The 18,195-nt window shown below is 50.3% G+C and overlaps 1 pseudogene; it reads left to right on the top strand.

Annotated features, from left to right (window-relative positions):
- Window positions 1-7,997: 7,997 nt before the first annotated feature.
- On the top strand, window positions 7,998-10,904 carry LOC134379192 (granzyme M-like; annotated as a pseudogene).
- Window positions 10,905-18,195: the final 7,291 nt, after the last annotated feature.

The raw sequence follows: 18,195 nt of genomic DNA, 5'->3' as shown, positions 1-18,195 counted from the left end.
AGAGCCTAATTTAATCACTGGCAAAAATTCGAAAGCTTTGGACACCAGAAAAGACTCTTGCAAGAGGCAAGTGGCCACTGGGACTGTTTTGCTCCCCTGTCTCTGCTGCCGGTAGATCTTCCTGGAGTCCCCAGCCTAACTTCTGACAGGGCAAAGCTTTATTCTCTTTACCTTTCTCTGATTTTCTGAGCCCCCTTCTGTTTGGTTGGATTGTACCCATGTCTGTATAGGTGCACCCTGGAGGGCTCGTGGCTATGCTTTGTATTCCTGATTTAAATCTAGTCCATACTTTATGCTGGAAACAGTGGGGAGCGCTGCTTTTATCAATGACTGTTAATGGAATAGGTTGGCCCCACCGATTGGGACTAGGATAAACTGGACCCCGCTGCTCCTCTTTTCTCTTTGTTTGTTTGGTCAGACATTTAGTTGAGTACCGGTAATCTGAATAAACCTTCCAATCCTTGCATCAACTTTTGAACTTTCGGGTCATTTGTTTAAGGCAAGAGGGCAGCTGAGCTTGGCCTGTCGGTGACAACTCTGGTTAAAAGACCTCAAATTAATCGGGCAACTGCCCACACTCGTGACCCTGCTGGTCTGGCCGGTGGGCTCTCCGAAACTTTCCCACAGGAGAAGAGTGCGGCCGCTGGGCCCCGCGGTGACGGCTGCAGCCGCTGGCGAGTCAAGCCTGGTCTTTTAAAAGATAAACTGTGCTGAGCAACCAAAGGGGGGGGGCGTTTTTACTACAACAGACCAAGTCACTTTGAAAAGGTGACAAGTAACTGAAGTGGCTAGCTTTGTGTTCCATAAAGGCAGTTCAAATATTCCTGTTTAAAATGAATAAATTAGGAAACTGACTAGGATAAATGTTTATGCAAGAACTTATCAGAGCGTCAAAAATCTTTTAAGTGGTTTAAAATCTCAAAGTCACATTATGTTAAATTAAGTAATAGATAATGATAAAATGTGTAAGTCACTTCCAAGTAAGTTAAACATTAATTATTAAACACAATGTTAAGTTTATATTCTTTGTATCTTGTTTATGTGATATAAAAAAGCTAACTATATTTAGATGTGTTAATAACAATTTTTTTGAGAAACATCTTTCTAGAGATTACAAGATGGTTTACATCAACAAGTAATGATATAAAACAGTTTAAAATTATTTGCTTCACTAAAAATTAGAATTACTCAAAGTTAAACCTGTAGTTAATTTATGTAACTAAAACAACCAGCTATAAAAAAATTCTGTATACAGAGTGTATCAAGAAAGTAAAATGTGTTTTTGGTAAAAAAAAAAGTTATTAAAATATGGCTTTTTGTTTAAAGAAGTGATAATTTTGTCTATGGTTGAAGAGTAAGAGTCATTTCAAAATGAAGAGGAATGCTATAAATAAACTGAACAGATATGGAAAGCGGAGTTTGGGGCAAGAGTCCAGGAGTCCAGCCGGTGGATGGAGATCCTTTCAGGGCAGGGGTGCGACGGGCCACGTTTCACAGCAAAGCCCAGATTCAGGGTGAGCCACGATTTAGGTGGACCGATGGGTGCTGTGCCAAGGGCATCTCAGCAGTTCTGTGGGGCCAGTGAGGAGATGCCTGGGTTGCTTGTGTTGAGGAAAAGTTAACACTTGTCACAGCAGCAAGGAAAACTAAGCAGGACTCTTGCAATAGGAACATGGCAGAGATGGGCTCAACTCTGAACATAGCAAAGGCTGCTAGGGCTCATAGGCGAGGGGACAGAATGTGGGGTCTGTGGGTGCAGGGGTCCTCAGAGCAGCCATCAAGGGGAGGAGGTTCTTGCTAAACTGACTGCATAGAATTCTTGCTGAAGGCAGGCCAAGGGATCAGACACTGAGGGTGAGGGAATCTCTCTCAACCGACTTAGCAGGGCTCTTGCTACAGCTGGACCAAGCAGGCCCAAGGACGAGGCCTAGAGGAGAAGCAGGCTCAGAGGAGCCTGTTGAACGTTTGGCCAAGGAGAGAGCCTTTGTCACAGAGCAGGGAACCCAGCTACAGGGAGAGGAGCAGGAGGCAGTGAATCCCCCCGAGCGCACGGTGCGGTCAGACGGGAAAGCCAGCCGGAGCGGAGGGGCGCGGGGACAGACCCCGCTGAAGGCGGCGCCCAGGTGTGCAGCCCACTTCACATCCCGCTCTCTCACGCCCACCTTCAGAGCGGGCATTCCTGTAGCTTGTTTAATGGACAACGCTGTTCTTGATAAAGAGCCATCTTTTTTTAATAGAAGGAACCTCAGCCTAAAGCCTGGTTTCCCACGTCTTCATTTTCTCCACCTTCCGTTAACCTCATAATCGGGCATCTGAAAACAGACCCAACACATGATCTTCCCTTCAGGTACAGGCACCGAGGACAAGGGACCCTGGAAGGGAGAGCGTGAGAGCCCCATCGTGGAGCTCCGTCGTTCGTGTGCTCGTGCCTGTGCGAGTGCTGTGCCACCTGTGACCACGCTTCTCAGACTGCAGCAGGTTCAGAGCACACAGCTCGCTGGGCCCGCACCCCGGAGTTACTGACTGAGCAGGTCCAGGCTGGAGCCTGATAACCTGCATTTCTAGCAAGTCCCAGGCAATGCCGATGCTGTCGAGCGGAGCACAGGGGGTGCAAAGGAAACAGGAGGAGAGAGAGACGATTATTTCATGGAGAAATTTAAAAGAATAAAGAGTAAAGCTCATTGCTATTGTGGATAGAGAAAATATATTAAATAACACAGTCTCCAACCTATTTCATTATTTTCTTCTGAATATCACATTTTAAATAAAGATGTTCTAAAAATAATCTATAAGATGAATAACATCTGAGTCTTGGATGACAGAGGCTTTTTACTACATGCGGTTTATAGTACTTGAAAGGGTTTCCTAAGTAAGACAGAGGACACCCATGCAGGCCGGAGCAACGCGTCACCCACGAGTCATCCCTCATTCTGGAATGAGGACCACACAGAGTTTCTCTGTTCTGGATTCCTCATTTATAAAAAGGAAACAGGGCCGGAGACGAAGCAAACGTCTTGCTCAAAACAGCAGAGTCAAAACCAGAACCATGCCTCCAAATCCCCAGGCCAGTTTTTCTCTACTTGTTGCACACTTCTGCTCGGTTGCCTGAGCTTAATTCTGTGTCTCTGAGCAAGTTGCTTAAGTTGCAACCCCGCTGTCCCCCCATTTCCAACCTCTCTGTCAATAGAAAACGAAGGCACTCACTCACTCAGCACTTAACTTCTTGCATTCTTACTAAAGCCGGGCACTGTCCTAGATGCTTCAGAAGCAGCTCCTCCTCTGAGCAGGGCTCTTCTCTCCGAGGGGTTTGAGATGGCAGAGGACGTGACCTTGCAAGGGTCCGCACCCGGGCTCTTTGCTTCTGTGGCATTGTGGGTGGCTGTCGGCGGTGCCTGTGCCAGTGGCAGAATGCCCCACCCTCCTCTCAGAGTGGTGACCTGCCCCTGCCCAACCACGTCCTGTAAACTGTAGTTGTTTTCAACTTCTGTTCATCCTGTTCCAGATTTTTTTTACCTTAAACCCACCTCTGGAAGGGGGTCAGCGAAACTGAAAGGTACTTTCTAGATAAATAAGTAATTAATCTTGGTCACCCGTTTTAAGAGTCCTCAGTGACTGGTTAAACTCACAGTTAAGCAACAAGCCATTGGCCGGGGATGTTTAGGAAAATTTTTGCTCCAACAAAAAACTTAAACTGCTCTCCTAGGTTTTGGAAAGTTCTTCTAGGTTGTAACAAATTATCTTGCACTTTTGCAGAAACCTAACCTTAACCCTAATGATTTAAAAAATATTATATTTGCCAGAATCCTACTTTTCTGTACATTTTGAAAGGTTAAAAATTTCAGAATTATAATAGTTTAGCCAATTGCATGGAAATGTCCTTATGAAGACGGAAGAAAAACAAAGAAAAACGGTGTCTGTCTCTAAATCAAGTCCTACGTACACTGACATCTGGCTCACTTCACTAAAGGTAAAGTTTCAAGCCTCTACCTGCATAAAAAGGAGATATGCTATTAAGGGAAATAGAAGTTGCTGAAAATTATGGGAATGGAGAAAAGAGGACATGAGGGAAAATGTGATGAGATCCGGTGACGTTACGTGACATTAAAGTTCGGGTCGGGAGACCGCATGATGAATTAGAAGTGAGCAGACAAGACAACACGTTTAGAAGAGAACGTAAGAGCAGGTCCTACTGTAGGGTTTCTCCAACCTTTTTCCCACATGCTGTGATTTTAAAAATCACTTACTTTTTGGATCTATTGGGCAGGCACTTAGCACTAGAAACTAAAACGTATAGTGATAAATAACATGGATCGTACAACCGGTTCTCAGATCAGCCATTTTCAGAGTGTATCATGCCTGCTACACTGCCTTAGGTATAATTGCAAATTACACTGTGAAATATTCAGAATTTTCAATTTGGTGGTAGAAATATTTTCAGTAGCCTACACCAATTTCTATGAAAATCTTTACAAAATACACACACTGTTTAGAAAAGCTTAAAGCTGAAACTAACTTTTAAAAAGTAAGACCTACACTTACCTTCTGCCAACAGAATAATTATTTCCTGACAAAAATACCTGAGGCCAGCATCTCTCCTTTAGAGATGAGGAGCCTGGGATTGAAGACAGGATAAGTTACTTGCCCAAGGTCACAGTTGGTGGCAGAGTTGGAATTTCACACCTAGTATTTGATTTGAAGAAAGCTTCATGCTCTTGCTACACCACCACTTCCACAAGCCTGGTTTGAGCTAAATTCTTCCCTGTCATTTCCCATCTGATATTGCAACTTAACGTGGCCTTTCCACCCATAATCCTCCTACGGGTTGCCTTGACTCTGCAAGGGAATGTGACCTTGACTATGGGCAGAGGAGGAGCAGGCAGTGGGGGAGGGGAAGAGACTCCAGGAGGGGTGGGGGATAGGGCCCAGATGGATGGCCAGTGAAATTCATACAGGCACAGCAGCAGCACCAAGGACAGGGCTAGGGGCCTGTTTAGAAAAAGAGATACATTCTCATATACTCACCACGCTTTATCAGAAACTTGTGCAGGAATTTAAACTATGGGGGCTTGGTATGCTTTCCACATGGAGAGAACATTGCTGGATTACATCCATTCATAATGAGAATCGTAGCAGGCAGAAAAATGCCCTCCTCAAAGACATCTAAGTCTTAACCCCAGAACCTGTGAATATGTCACCTCACTTGGCAGAAGGGACCCTGCAGATATGAGTAAGGATCTGGAAAGGGAGAGACTACTCTGGATAATCCAAGTGGACTCAATATAATCACAGGGTCCTTATCAGAAAAAGAAGGGACAAGAGAGTCTCAGAGGACGAGGTGAGAGGGCAGAGGGCAGAGAGAGGTGAAGGTCTGCGCTGCTGCTTTGCAGACGAAGCATGAGGCTGAGGAATGTGGGCGCCTATAGAAGCTGGAAAAAGAAAGGAAGAGGCTTCTCCCCTGGGCCCCTGCAGGAAGGCAGCCCCACCAGCTCAGGGTACATCTCTGACTTCCACAACCAGAAGGTAATAGACTCGTGTTACTCAAAGCCTCTAAGTTTGTGGTCATTTGTTACTGCAACAGTAGGAAACAAGTTCAAGTAATGAATTCCTGAATAACAAAAACATCAACAAAACGTTGACTAATAATGCTTAATATAACAAAAATAGTGTCAGTCACATAGGGTAGGAGAGCAGTAACTGTGGGCCTCTCTCAAATTTTCCATGTTTTTGCTTTGGGTGGGCACAAGGTGCTTTGCCACCCGTACCGCACACTTGGGAGATGGTGATTGAGTCTGAGATGACAATCCATGCAGCTGCCAGGTGACAGGTCTGCTGGAGAGAAGTCTCAGGCTGCAGAAATCCTGGGGTTTCCACTACTAGCAGCTATCACGGCAGGAGGCATGCCTGTGGGTAAAGCAGCTGTGCAGGTGGGGAAGAGCGACACGTGGGCTGTATGTGGAAACGTCGGCACAAATCCACACCCCTGGTGAGAAGCGGCGATGCGGGCTGGACCACACCACTCTCAGCTGGCCTCCGCTGGCCACCGTTTGTCTTTGGAACCCTTCTCCCCGAAGGGAACCAGGAGTCCTGGAGAGCAGCCTATGCCACCTCCTCACGCAGGAAAAACCAGGATGGGTCTCTGTCCTGGGGTGAACAGCATTTCTTCAAACTCATGTCCATCCAGAACTTGCAAAGTTGACTTTACTGGACATAGGGTCTTTGCAGAGTCATTGATTTAAGAAGAGGTCATACTGGATTGTGGTGGGCCCTCAATCCAATGGCTGGTGTCTTGATAAGAAGAAGAAAATGTGGACACAGGGACACAGAGGGAAGGTGGCCCTGTGAAGACGGAGGCCGGAACTGGAGAGAAGCCACTGCAGGTGGGGGGTGGTGGGGACCCGCCATTCAAGCCTCGGAGAGAGCTCAGCCCTGCCGACATCTCACGTTGGACTTCCAGCCCCCACAGAACGAGAGAATAAACTTCCACTGCTTTAAGTGACCTAGTGTGTGGTAATTTGTTACGGCAGCCACAGAAAACTAATTTAGTCTCCAGATGCTATTTGTTTCCAGAAGGCAAGGACAGTTCCACAAATAATGTCAAGGGATGTGGTGAAAGGACAGAAAAGCCAGTGCCAGGGGATGGATAAGTTCTAACAATCTGAGGATCAACTCACTGTGAAAAATAAACAATAAAATGTGCTCAACCGTAGGAACTTGATCTATGAATTAAAAATGATATTCAAAGGAATAAAGTCAAAATATACGAAGACAGTTATAATACAAAAGAATATAATCAGACACATTTAATTTTGTTCCTTATAATAAGTAGGGAATATGGTTTTATTCTTTCCATTGATAAGGTGCTGGTTTATAAAGTATGGATATAAACTTGAGTCTACCTGTAGAAGCAGGTAAGAAACCCAGGGAACCATGAGAAAGCCCAGTAGACCAGGAAAGAGTGAGCACTGAGCCACAAGCCAAAAAAATAATCAGCATCAGTGGTCCCCCGATGGCCAGAGAGCTGGCCTGCAGGCCTGGTCCTGCCTCTGCTGCAGGAGACTTCTAGGGGACCCACTAGTCGTACTACAGGGTTCATGGAGAATGCCCCTGCTCTTAGCAACGTTATCAGCTCTGCTGATATTTCACAATGGCAGGACAACAGGTTACAGAATACTAGTCAAGGGAGACAGATTTGTAAGACCAGAGCCTGGACAAGTGTTTGTTCAAAAGAATCAGCTAATCCTAGAAATGCATTTTTAACTCTTTAAGGAAATTTGATGTAATTAGAACCAATCTTTAAATGCTCAAGAAAAGGTAGTTTCAAAGGTGAGTTCAGTAAATTGAGCACTGAACAAAGTACTCATTTTTGTGTGCAGCCCTTCATGCTGAAAGCTCCTCTGACTTTAAAGAACCAACAATAATTAGAGTTGGTGATGACCCTCTCTGTGTCCCAGAACCTATCAGGTACTATTCGAGTGGTTGGGGTCAAAGGTTAGGAAGGCCGGGCTCCCCCTCAATGTGCTCTGGGCCCCTGGGGGATGGACAGTGACCAGGTCGCTGGGAAACAGCATGGGAAGAATCAGAGGAAACAGCACGGGAAGAACCCACCCCCAGAGAAGGGTGGGTGGGCCGTGGAGCTTTCCAGGGAAGCACTGGCCATGCTGGCCTCCGAGGGACAAAAGAGGTGACTTGAATGCAGAGGGGCTGGTCCCGAGGGAGGGCTCTGTGCGTGGTGTGGGCTGGGGGAGGGACGAGAGCAGAGGTGGACGGGCAGGTGGGGCAGGGGTGGCCATGCTCTGAGGGGACCTGTGTTCCTTTGGAAAATGTGGGGCTATGGAGGGACAGCGCGGGAGAGGCAGGAGCTTGGCCAAGTGGGCTTCCAGGAGCAGCGCCCTGTGAAGATGGAGGCTGCCAGTCTGCCACAGACCCCTCCTCTGTCCCCACAGCACCCCGGGTGATGCGTGGGGCTGAGTGGCAGGCACTGGGGGAAGACGACACAGATGGCGGCCCAGGGGCTCTTCCACGTTGGCAGAGACTGTGGGCCGGCACGGGGCCCTCTGGGGGTCTCTACTCCTTGTACAGCCCCTCCCCTCAATGCTGGGGCTGCTGCAGCCCATGGCCTTGCCCTGAGCACACTGCTGCCGCTGCTGCTGTCCCACGACATGCTTTCTGCCACCTCTCACATTGCTGAGAGGTGTGACGCACCACTTGCAAATATGTGGCTATGCACCAATCCCTAAATCAATCTCATACGTACGACCAGAGTGTACCTCCAGTGAGAAACCTTTAGGGAGTGTTGAAAACAAAGGGTCAGTTCTGGCTATTTGGAAAGCAGTGGGAAATATTATTTTAATAAGCCTGTTCTGACTTCCCATACACCAGAATGTATATCCTGCCAGGGCTGTTTTGATGGCAGGTTCACCCACGTCACTGTTTGGGAGGCTGCTGCAGGTGACACCTGATGGAAACTGCCAGTCAGGTGGGCCATCGATGCTCAGCCGTGACTCACTGACAAAGAAGCATGTTTGTTTCTTCCCCTGATCCCACAACAAATTAGAAGTTGTTGATTCGGTAGAGCAGTGCTTTTTTTCTGTTTGCTTTAATGACAATTCTTAGTGTAAGCGGATCCAAAATAATCAAAGCAACAAGCAAGTTCATTTTTTCAGCTAAACCCAAAGCAGCTCTCCAACAGTGAGTTTGTTTGGCCACTTATATCTGACAAACGACCTCACCTTGGCTCAGCATTCATCTGAAATGCCAACCTCTGAAGCAATCAATGTGGTTGAGGCTGAAGCCCCCCATCAGGGGAGATCCTGGAGGTGGTTTTCCAGAAGCCCCAGGGGGAAGGCTGGCATTTTTGGACACACAGGTCCTGCCCTGGGGCCAGGGCCAGGTGGGAATCGGAGTAGGGAAGGCTTCCTGGAGGGTGCGGCTTGAGAAGACATAAGGAAAGGCCTGGCGAGGGGCCCTGCCTGTGTGCGTGGGCTGGGGTGGGGGGCCTCCAGTCTTCGGTCCTGCTGTGAGTGATGCACAGGGGGCCGGGGCTGCATGCAGCAGGGGTCGCCCAGGCAAGGCCGGCCGTCCACACCCTGATTCCCACTACTCACAGGACAGAACTGCTGAGGCTAGTGCTGGGGCTGCACCACCTCCACGACCCTCGCCTCACCTTCCGCATCAGGAGGGCCGTCCCCGACCCTGACTACACGCCGCCCCGGACCTGGAGAATGACTTTGCGCTGCTTAAGGTGCTGGGGGGACAGGGGAGGGGAATTGAGAGCTTGCTCCTCCCCCAGTCATCCCTCACTCACCTGCCCCCTCCTGTCTGTCCCCTGCAGCTGGACAGGAGGGTGAAGCCCAGCAGGACCATCCAGCCCTGGCCCTGCCCAGAAGGCGCCAGGCCGTGGCAGCAGGAGCCCAGTGCCGTGTGGCGGCTGCGGGTTGACCCACCAGGGCAGGCAGCTGGCCCAGGCCCTGCGGGAGTTGGACGTCTGCATGCTGGATGCCAGGATGTGCAACAACAGTCATTTCTGGCATGGCAGCATTACCCCCCACATGGTCTGTCTGGCTGCCGACTCCAACAACCAAGGCCCCTGCAAGGTGACGATGCAGGGGGGCAGGGACAGCCTGGCCTGGCAGGAGGACCGTGGGCTCCACTGTCTGTACCCACAGCAGCCTGTGGCCAGGACGGTGACCCAGGCAATGCCCTGTCACTCCCATCCTCTGGGGAGTCCTCGAGGGTGGCCGCACCCCATCTGTCAGATGCAGAAACAGAGGCACAGAGAGGTTAAGCAACTTGCCTAAGTTCACACATTCTGGGAGCAGAAGCACTGTGGTGTGAACCCCAGCACCAAAGATGATCTGGGCACAGAGTACTGCATGTGCAAAGGCCCTGGGGTGGGAAGAAGGAGAAGATAGCATTCAAAGGACAAGGAGGAAGGAGGGAGGAAGGGATGTGTGTGGGGTTTTGAACAGCCCCGAGTGTCTTACCAAGCCCTGGGGATAACCAGGCCCCAGCTGGGGTACCCTGGCCACCCTCCAGTGGGCACAGAGGCTGACCCATGCTCGATCCTTCCTTTTTTTTCGGCTGGTGGTTGGTACTCGGAACCGAACCCTTGACCTTGGTATTACGACGGGTGTGAGACCTTTGTGGGGTGTATAGAAAGAGAACAGTGGAGAGAGAAGAGTAGAACCTGCCAGAAACACCCACATTTACATAAGGAGCAGCAGGAGGCGGAGGAGGTGACCTGGGACAAGCCAGGACGCCACTTCTTCTGCGAAGATTGTAGGGCAGGAGGAAAGGGAGGGAGGGACTGAGAAATGACCTGCAGGTTCTCGGCAGAGTCGTTCTGCTGGGACAAGCCCCTGAAGAGGGCTGGGGTGGGGTGTCGGCTGCTGTTGGGATGGAGAAAAGGGCTGGGGACAGCAGTGACTTCCACAGGAGAGGGCTGGGGGCACCAACTTCCTCACAGGGGGTCAGAAAGCCCCGGGCAGCTTCAGCTGAATCCTGGTTCAGTCCTGGAGAGGCATCTGAGGGGAAAGCGTCTGGTCTGATGGGACCCACAGCCCGTGTTCTTCTGTGGAACAACTCTCTGGGCACGTAAATGACGGTGGGTCCCTCTAGGGCACAGTTAGGGAATGGTGCTGTCCCCGGGTGGGCATAGCCTCCTGTGGAGATGCGCACTGGTGCCCTGAGTAGACCCCTGCCGGGGCCCTTGTGCAGTGAACACACCGCACGACTGTGCATGACTTCCTCGTGCTCCGCTCTACCTGGTGTCCTAACTACGATCCACTGGATCCCCAGGGCAAGGGATCTCTGCTGGTCACAGACACACCTCCAATGGAAACCACAGGGTCAGTGCCCACGGCAGTGGGGCTGTGTGCCCCGTCATCCCCTCACGCCACAACTGAGTCCTGCCCAAGCCCCAGGTCACCTCATCGGAGGTCAGAGACAGCTCGTTCCTGCCACAGCGACAGATAGGCCCGCTTTGCAGGGGCCCGGAGCGTACCCCGGAGTGTGCCCCATCGTGGGACCTGCAGAGCTGCACCTTCCAGTGCTGCTGAAGAGGGACACAAATGACAAGGAACACGGACACCAGGAGGAGGGGCTTTCTCTGACAAGCTGGGTCCATCCCCTGCAGCAGCGTGAACAAAACCAGAGGGAACGTTCTGAGGACGCAGCTGCGGCTTCGGTAAACGGGGGAGCCCGGAGGGAGACACGAGGCCCGTCCCCAGGGTGCAGGCGGGGCTGGGGGCTCGGGCAGCGGCCGCACTCACCTTCCGTCGACGGGCGGTGAGCGGCGTGCCCGCCCTGTCTGTCTGTCTGTCTCTCTGCTCGGTTGTCCGTCTGCTGCGGGGCCCGGCCCACCCTCGCCCCGCCCTCGCCCCGCCCTCCGCGCCTTCCCATTGGCTGCTGCCGCGCCTCCTGCCCAATCGCAGGGCTCGGCGCCAGAATTCGACTCTCCGTCTTGGTTTGAATCTGGCGGACGCAGGGGTTGGCGACCTGGGACGGGCGGCCACGTGGGGACACGACTGGCTGTGACATTCAAGGTCATCTAATTGTCATGTCCACAGCACCGTTATGCCTCCAAAATAGGACTTTTATGCTTTATCTGGCTTTTTCCTGGTCATGTGCTGGGCGTTGGGCTGTTGCAACATCTATATCCTGATGAGAAGCTGAAGGCACATGTGTTGTTCTTGCGTTTGTTTTTGTTATAAAAGATGACCGGTGAGGGGATCTTAACCCTTGACCTGGTGTCATCAGCACCACGCTCTCCATGTGAGCCACGGGCCAGCTCTATACGGGATCCAAACTCGTGGCCTTGGTGTCATCAGCACCACACTCTCCAAGTGAGCCACGGGCCAGCCCCACATTTGTTTTTGAACATCTTCTATTGAGATATAATGTCCATGCCACACAACTCACCCATTTAAAGTGTGTGATTCGATGGATTTTAGTGCACTCAGAGTCTTGCAATCATCACAGCAATTGTACAACACTTTCATTACTCCAAAACTAAATCCCTTGGCCATCATCCCCAATTATTCCATCCCCGCCAACCCTAGGCAACCATTAATATGCTTTAGTTTCCTACAAATCTCCTCATTTTGGACATTTAATAAAAAGGGGATCATACATTATGAGGTCCTTTGTGACTGGCCTCTTTCACTGAGCATAATGTTTTCAAGGTTCATGTGAAGTTGTAGCATGTGTCAGCACCCCAATGCTTTTTATGACTGAATAATGTTTATTTACATGGATGTCCCACATTTTGTTTATTCACTCATCAGTTCGTGGACACTTGGCTAGTTCCACCTTTGGACTGTTGTGAATAATGCTGTTATGAAGATTTATATTCAAGGTTTTGTGTGGATACATAGTTTTCTTTCTCCTGCCATATACCTAGAAGTGGAATTGCTGGATCATATGGTGACTCTACACTGAATCATTTGAGGAACTTTCAGGCCGTTTCCAAAGTGGCTGCACCACTGTACAGTTTTCCCAGCCATGTGTGAGGGTTTTAATGTCTCCATATCCTTACAACACTGTTTTATGCATCTTTGTGTCTATAGCCGTGGTAGTGGGTGTGAAGTGATATCTCATTGTGGATTTGATTTGCGTTTCTCTGATGTCTACTGATGTCAAACATCTTTTTATGTGCTTATTGGTCATTTGTATATTTTCTTTAGAAAACTATGTATTCAGATTTTTTGCCAATTTAAAAAAATGGGATACTTATCTTTTTATTATCAAGTTCTAATCATTTTTATATATTCTGGATACAAGCTCCTTCTAAGATATCAGATTGGGCCAGCCCGTGGCTCACTCGGGAGAGTGCAGTGCTGATAACACCAAGGCCACAGGTTCGGATCCCAAATGGGGATGGCCGGTTAGCTCACTGGGAGAGCGTGGTGCTGACGACACAAGTCAAGGGTTAAGATCCCCACCCCGGTAGTCTTTAAAAAAAAAACTGATAAGATATAAGATTTGTAAAATTTTTCTCCAATTCTGTGGTTTTCTTTTCACTTTCTTTCTTTCTTTCATGTTTCTTTTCACTTTCTCTGTGGCATTCGTTGAACCACAAAAGTTTTTAACTTTGACGATGTTCCGTTTATCCATTTTTTCTTTCATCGCTTGTGCTTTTGATGTCACGCCTAGAAAACCATCGCCTAATCTGAGATCATGAAGATTTACACTTATGGGTTCTTCTGAGAGTTTTACAGTTTTAGCCCCCCCAGTTTGGTCTTGAGGCACCCAAGGGGAAAGGCTGATGGGACCCAGAGCCCGTGCTGGGAGGAAGGGGGTGCTGCAGGGTGTGAGAGGAGGAGCAGCTGGCAAGCACGAGTGACCTGGATGAGACCCAGCTGGGAGGGGGCAGCTACGCTCCCGGGATCAGTGTAGGGACCCTCGGGGAAGGCAGCGAGTGGAGAAGCACCTGGAGGACTGGATGGGGGTCTTTGGAGGTGGTTTCTGGGATAAGAAAGTCTGGGGCAGAGCTGTGAGGAGTCTGGAAAGGGACTGTGAAGTGACAAACTCTCCCCTGCTGTCCATTCCTCGCCCACCTCCTGAGTCCTGGGGTTCTACGCCCCGGGTCAGGGGTCGAACTGGCACAGGAGGGGCCAGAACTGGGGCTGGACAGTGGCCTCTCTGCTCTGCCAGTTGCCTTGAATTCTTTGACAACTGCCATGAAGGGTCGCACAGGAGCTGCATGGACACCAAGCGAGAGCCCCGCCCATTTCCCCAAGGGGGGGTCTCTCCCTGGGGTGGGTGGGACCAGTGACCCGCAGCTGTCATTGTGACTCCATCCTTCCCTGTGTCCTGGGCATGCCCCCATTTGTTTCATCTTTCTCATTCACCAATGAGCTGTAAGCATTGAGGACACACCTACTGCAGTGTTGTCTGGCACCGCCCGCTCCCACCAGCTCTGGCTCAGTTGCACATCTGCGCTGTCACCTGAAGGAAGCGAGTCCCCAGTGCCTGGATGGTGGTAACGCGGCCTCCCTTACCTTTTCCCCACCTCGAGATGTCGGAGGAAACCTGACAGAGGAAATTGGCTGTGGCCAAGAATAAGGTATAGCATGTTGGGTCACAGGCCCCGGACCCAGCCCGAGGCCCCTGTGATGGTGGGTCAGGGGCAGGACTCGGTGTCACTTCTGAGGCACATGGGGCTTGTCCCTCTGAGCCTATTGATTCCCCTCACCAAAGTCTTCTCAGCCATCCCTGCGCCATCAGCCATCCCAGCCCCTGCCCTCGCCAGCTGTCCCCTGTCATTACTGCCTGGAGCCCAGCCTTTGACCTGATGGCCCAGTCCCCTAAGTGTTTTCACCGTCATTCCAGCCTCTCTGGTCGTGGCACAAATTTCCATTTGGAAGGGCACTCAGGACTAGGGGAACCAGGACCGAGAGGTTTCTGTCTCCCTCACTCCCTTTACTTAGACATTTACTACCTGAAAAGCCTACATATCACCAGTGGGCTTGAAATGTTGACAATATCTCTGGGTGACAGTCGGGAGAATGGGTTTGGTTTGGTTTTCTCCCAGGTTTCTACCCTCTAGAGACACTTTAGATCTTATTTCTGAGTCTGTATCTCACGTTAGAATTCCCTAGGATTCTGGGACCAGAGCGCCTGTCAGTCAGGGCCCTCTGAAGGAAGATGTGCTTATCTTCTGTGGGACAAATCCTGGGCAACTGAACTTCACAGCTTGAATCTTGCCCAGATCATCTCAATCTGCGGTGCCACAGGACTCACAGGGGGCATCTTTCTAAAGAATGAGATTTGCTCGATTCTTTTGAGAGAGGAAAACTCTATTAATGAACTCAAGTGTGACGTTCATCTAGATTTGTAAGATCGTAACAGACTTCTCTGAAATGATGCTTGGGCTGTCCTCTTTCTGTTAGGTCCCCAGATCCCTAGGGGTGTGCCCTCGTGACTTCTGCCACTAGGATACATTGACGTAAACATTTATGAAGCACTAGTGTGCACTTCTCACAGCTCTGTAAGAGAGGACCCCGAGGTCTGATTTGTATTTTGCCACCTGGCAGCTGCTGATTCATGACAAAGCCCCAGAAGAGCGAAGTTAAATTCCATTATTGCCTTTTTTTAGTCATGTTATCAGTCCGTTCCTTCAGCCATTTAGTGATCATTACAACACCTTGTAAGGTTGCTGGTGGCCTTAAATCAGATGGTATAAGGAAGAATATTTTGGAAAAAAGTGTAAAGTAGGATGGAGGTAGAGGGGCTTATTGGTCTCCTGAATATCACTGCTTCTTCCTTTCACAGTTAAGAGGTCACCAATGGAGAAACAGTCCTGGTGGTCCTGCAGAGCAAGGAACAAAATGACAACTGGCAGTAGCCCTGATTCAGCCACTTCTGGGAGTCGCCATTTGCCTAAGGAGGTGAGTCTCGGCTGGTCAGGCTCTTGGAAACAGGGGGCTCAAGAGGCAGTAGGGGGCAATGGTAATGATCACGGAAGAAGTGTCAGGGACTGGTTAGGTCTGGGTTTGAATCCTGCAGCTCCCTCTGCTAGGGATATGATTTAGGACTCTGAGTCTTCTCCCTTGAAGCTGTACCCACAATCACAGACCATGAGCTTGGCTGTCATTGGATCCAGCTGCAGGAAGCAGAGGATGATGTTGACAACACCAAGATCCAGGGCTCAATCCCTGTTCCAGCCACTACCAAAAAAAAAAAAAGAAAAGAAAAGAAAAGTACAGGATAAGAGCTGTTCAGGAGGGGAGGGACAATGGGGGAGAGAGACCTTGAAAAGTGGGCACAAAGGGGCTGCAGGAGGAGGGCCCGGTCCAGGTCAGGCAGGAAAGAGACTTTTGCCAGCTGATGGGGAAGAAAGGACAGCAAAGGGCTCAGCCATTGAGAGGGACAGAGCGTCTCCATGTGCACTGTCATCTCTTCTAGCCCACATCATACACCAGTGGGGAAGCCTTTGCGACACCAGTGGGAAAGCCTTTGTGACATCAGTGGGGAAGCCTTTGTGACATCAGTGGGGAGGCCTTTGTGACATCAGTGGGGAGGCCTTTGTGACATCAGTTTACATGAAGGAGCTGGAGGTAAGTGCCCTGCGGGCCAGCCTCTTGACCACCTCCCATTGCGGGAGCTGGGTGACCCTCTGCCAGCTGAGACAGCCCCCACCCCCAGGCCTAATGGTTGCTGTCTCTACCTCTCCCCGCAGACCTCCTCCACCTCCTCCTCTCTGCACGTGCCTCAGGGCAGATGCCTAGATCTAGCAGCAGCCCAGTGCTCCAGCTACGTAGAAACAAACGTTGAAGGAGCATGATCCAGGAATTGGTAAGAGTCCGGTGGGCTCCCCTGCTTCCACACTGCCAATCCTGAGCTGCAATTTCCACTTGGGGATCTGAAGAAAAGGGGCTGGGGGTTCCTGTGCCAAGGGAGAATGGGATGCTGGGGGACCTAGTTCTCAGCGGGAGGGACCCCAGACCATGCGGCATGGCTCTTTCTGTTGCTGCCCTGTCTGCCCACTCTCTCTTTTCCAGACACCCCTGCTTGACTCCTCACCACATGTGCCCTGGGCTGTCCCTTTGCTGGAAACACTAGGCTGACTGTTGTCAGAAGTCCTGTGTTCCTACCCTGACTTAGTTCCTGCTTCGCTTTGTCTTTGGTTTTGTACAAACCACCTCTCCTGCCAGGGCTTGAATGTCCTGAGATAGAACTAGAGGGTGTCAAAGGCCCCTTTCAGCTCTAAGAATGAAAGATTTCTAGGCACACTTGAAACATCAGGGAGACAGGGATCTTACCTGTCCTTTTCATACCTGGATCCCTGCTATTAAGAACAGTTCCAGTCCCATAGTGTGTGGTTTGTGGTGAATACATGCACCCTTCTGAATCACAAGCTGGGAGAAGGGTAGTCTTTCCTTTCTCAGCCTCCATTTCTAGAAGTTTCTGTGGCTGTCCTTTAAAGAGAATCCAGATTCAGATGTTCAGCTCTGTAGCTATGAGTGAAAACCAACAAAAATCCAAATTCTCTTTCCTTGGGAGTTCAAGGAGAGTTTGTCAATTTGTGTCCCCATAGGGTGTGAGAGCTTCTCCTTGAAAATCCATTCCTGTCCCCTGCCCAAACTCTGGTCTGGGGAATGGAGCTGAGGGGATAACCTCAGTCACTTTCCTGTGATTCTCCACACAGAAAAAACAGCACTAGGAAACTCTGGACCAACAGGAAAGAGGAACATAATTTCTTTGTTCGCTCATTCCTTGTCTGATGGGTTTGGGGAAAGACTCAGATGGGGAGCTGCAGGCTTGTCTTGCCCACTCCCAACTTGGATAAGACTCAACCCCTGCACCCCACCCTCAGCCCCACAAGGTCCCTGAGAATCTGGTCTCACTGGTGGGCCTGTCCTGGGCCATCATTGGCATTCTGGGGTCCTGTCCCTTACTGCTGCATCTCTGCCTCCCTGGTAAGAGATATTTCTTTCCTCTTCCTACTGCAGGAGAGCAGGTGTCAGCAGGTGAACTCCCTGCAGGAACAACTGCAGGTGAGTGGACTGTATGGCATCCCTCAGGTCCCCTGGAGAGCCTTCCTTTCCCTCTCTCAGCACCCATTTGCCTTTTCTCCCAAAGGCTCAGATTCAGACCACTGATGTCTGAATGTCCGAAAAGGCACAGTTAGAGAGAGCCCTGGCTGACACTCACCATGGGGTCTGGCAGAAAGCAGGTGTGGATCTGGGCACCCTTCCTCCCTCAACCCGGTGCCTTGGCAGGCCTTGGGGAGTCCTTTCGGCTCCATCCTGACCTCTGTCATTCCAGGGGAGTGTGAACATCTGGCGAGCTGCCTGTGCTCACTTGAGTGCAGATAAAAGAGCTGCAGTGGAGTCTGACCACTGTCCCTGCACAACAGAAGGAGGCGGAGAGGGTGAGTCCAGCCACCTGCCCTCACGCTTGCACCTCCACCCACGGGGGAAAAATGGCCTTAGAGAGTTAGATAGACCCGGATGTTCACATCCCAGCTGTAAGTGATGTTAGCAGTCAACCTCTAATACTTTATTTCATTTACAAAATGGAGACAGTAATAGTAACTGCCTCCTATGGTGGTTGTGAGGATTCAATGCATTGTTAGCATGGTGCCTGGTGACGCACTCAGTACAGAGTCAAATGATCGTGATGACAGTCATAACAATGACAACCTGACCCGATATCCCTGGGCCTCTGTCAGCCAGCTGTAAATCAGATCTC

Source organism: Cynocephalus volans, chromosome 5, assembly GCF_027409185.1.
Source record: "Cynocephalus volans isolate mCynVol1 chromosome 5, mCynVol1.pri, whole genome shotgun sequence".
NCBI classification, from domain to species: domain Eukaryota; kingdom Metazoa; phylum Chordata; class Mammalia; order Dermoptera; family Cynocephalidae; genus Cynocephalus; species Cynocephalus volans.
Note: the sequence above shows the minus strand (reverse complement) of the source record. Positions and strands in the feature narration are given on the sequence as shown.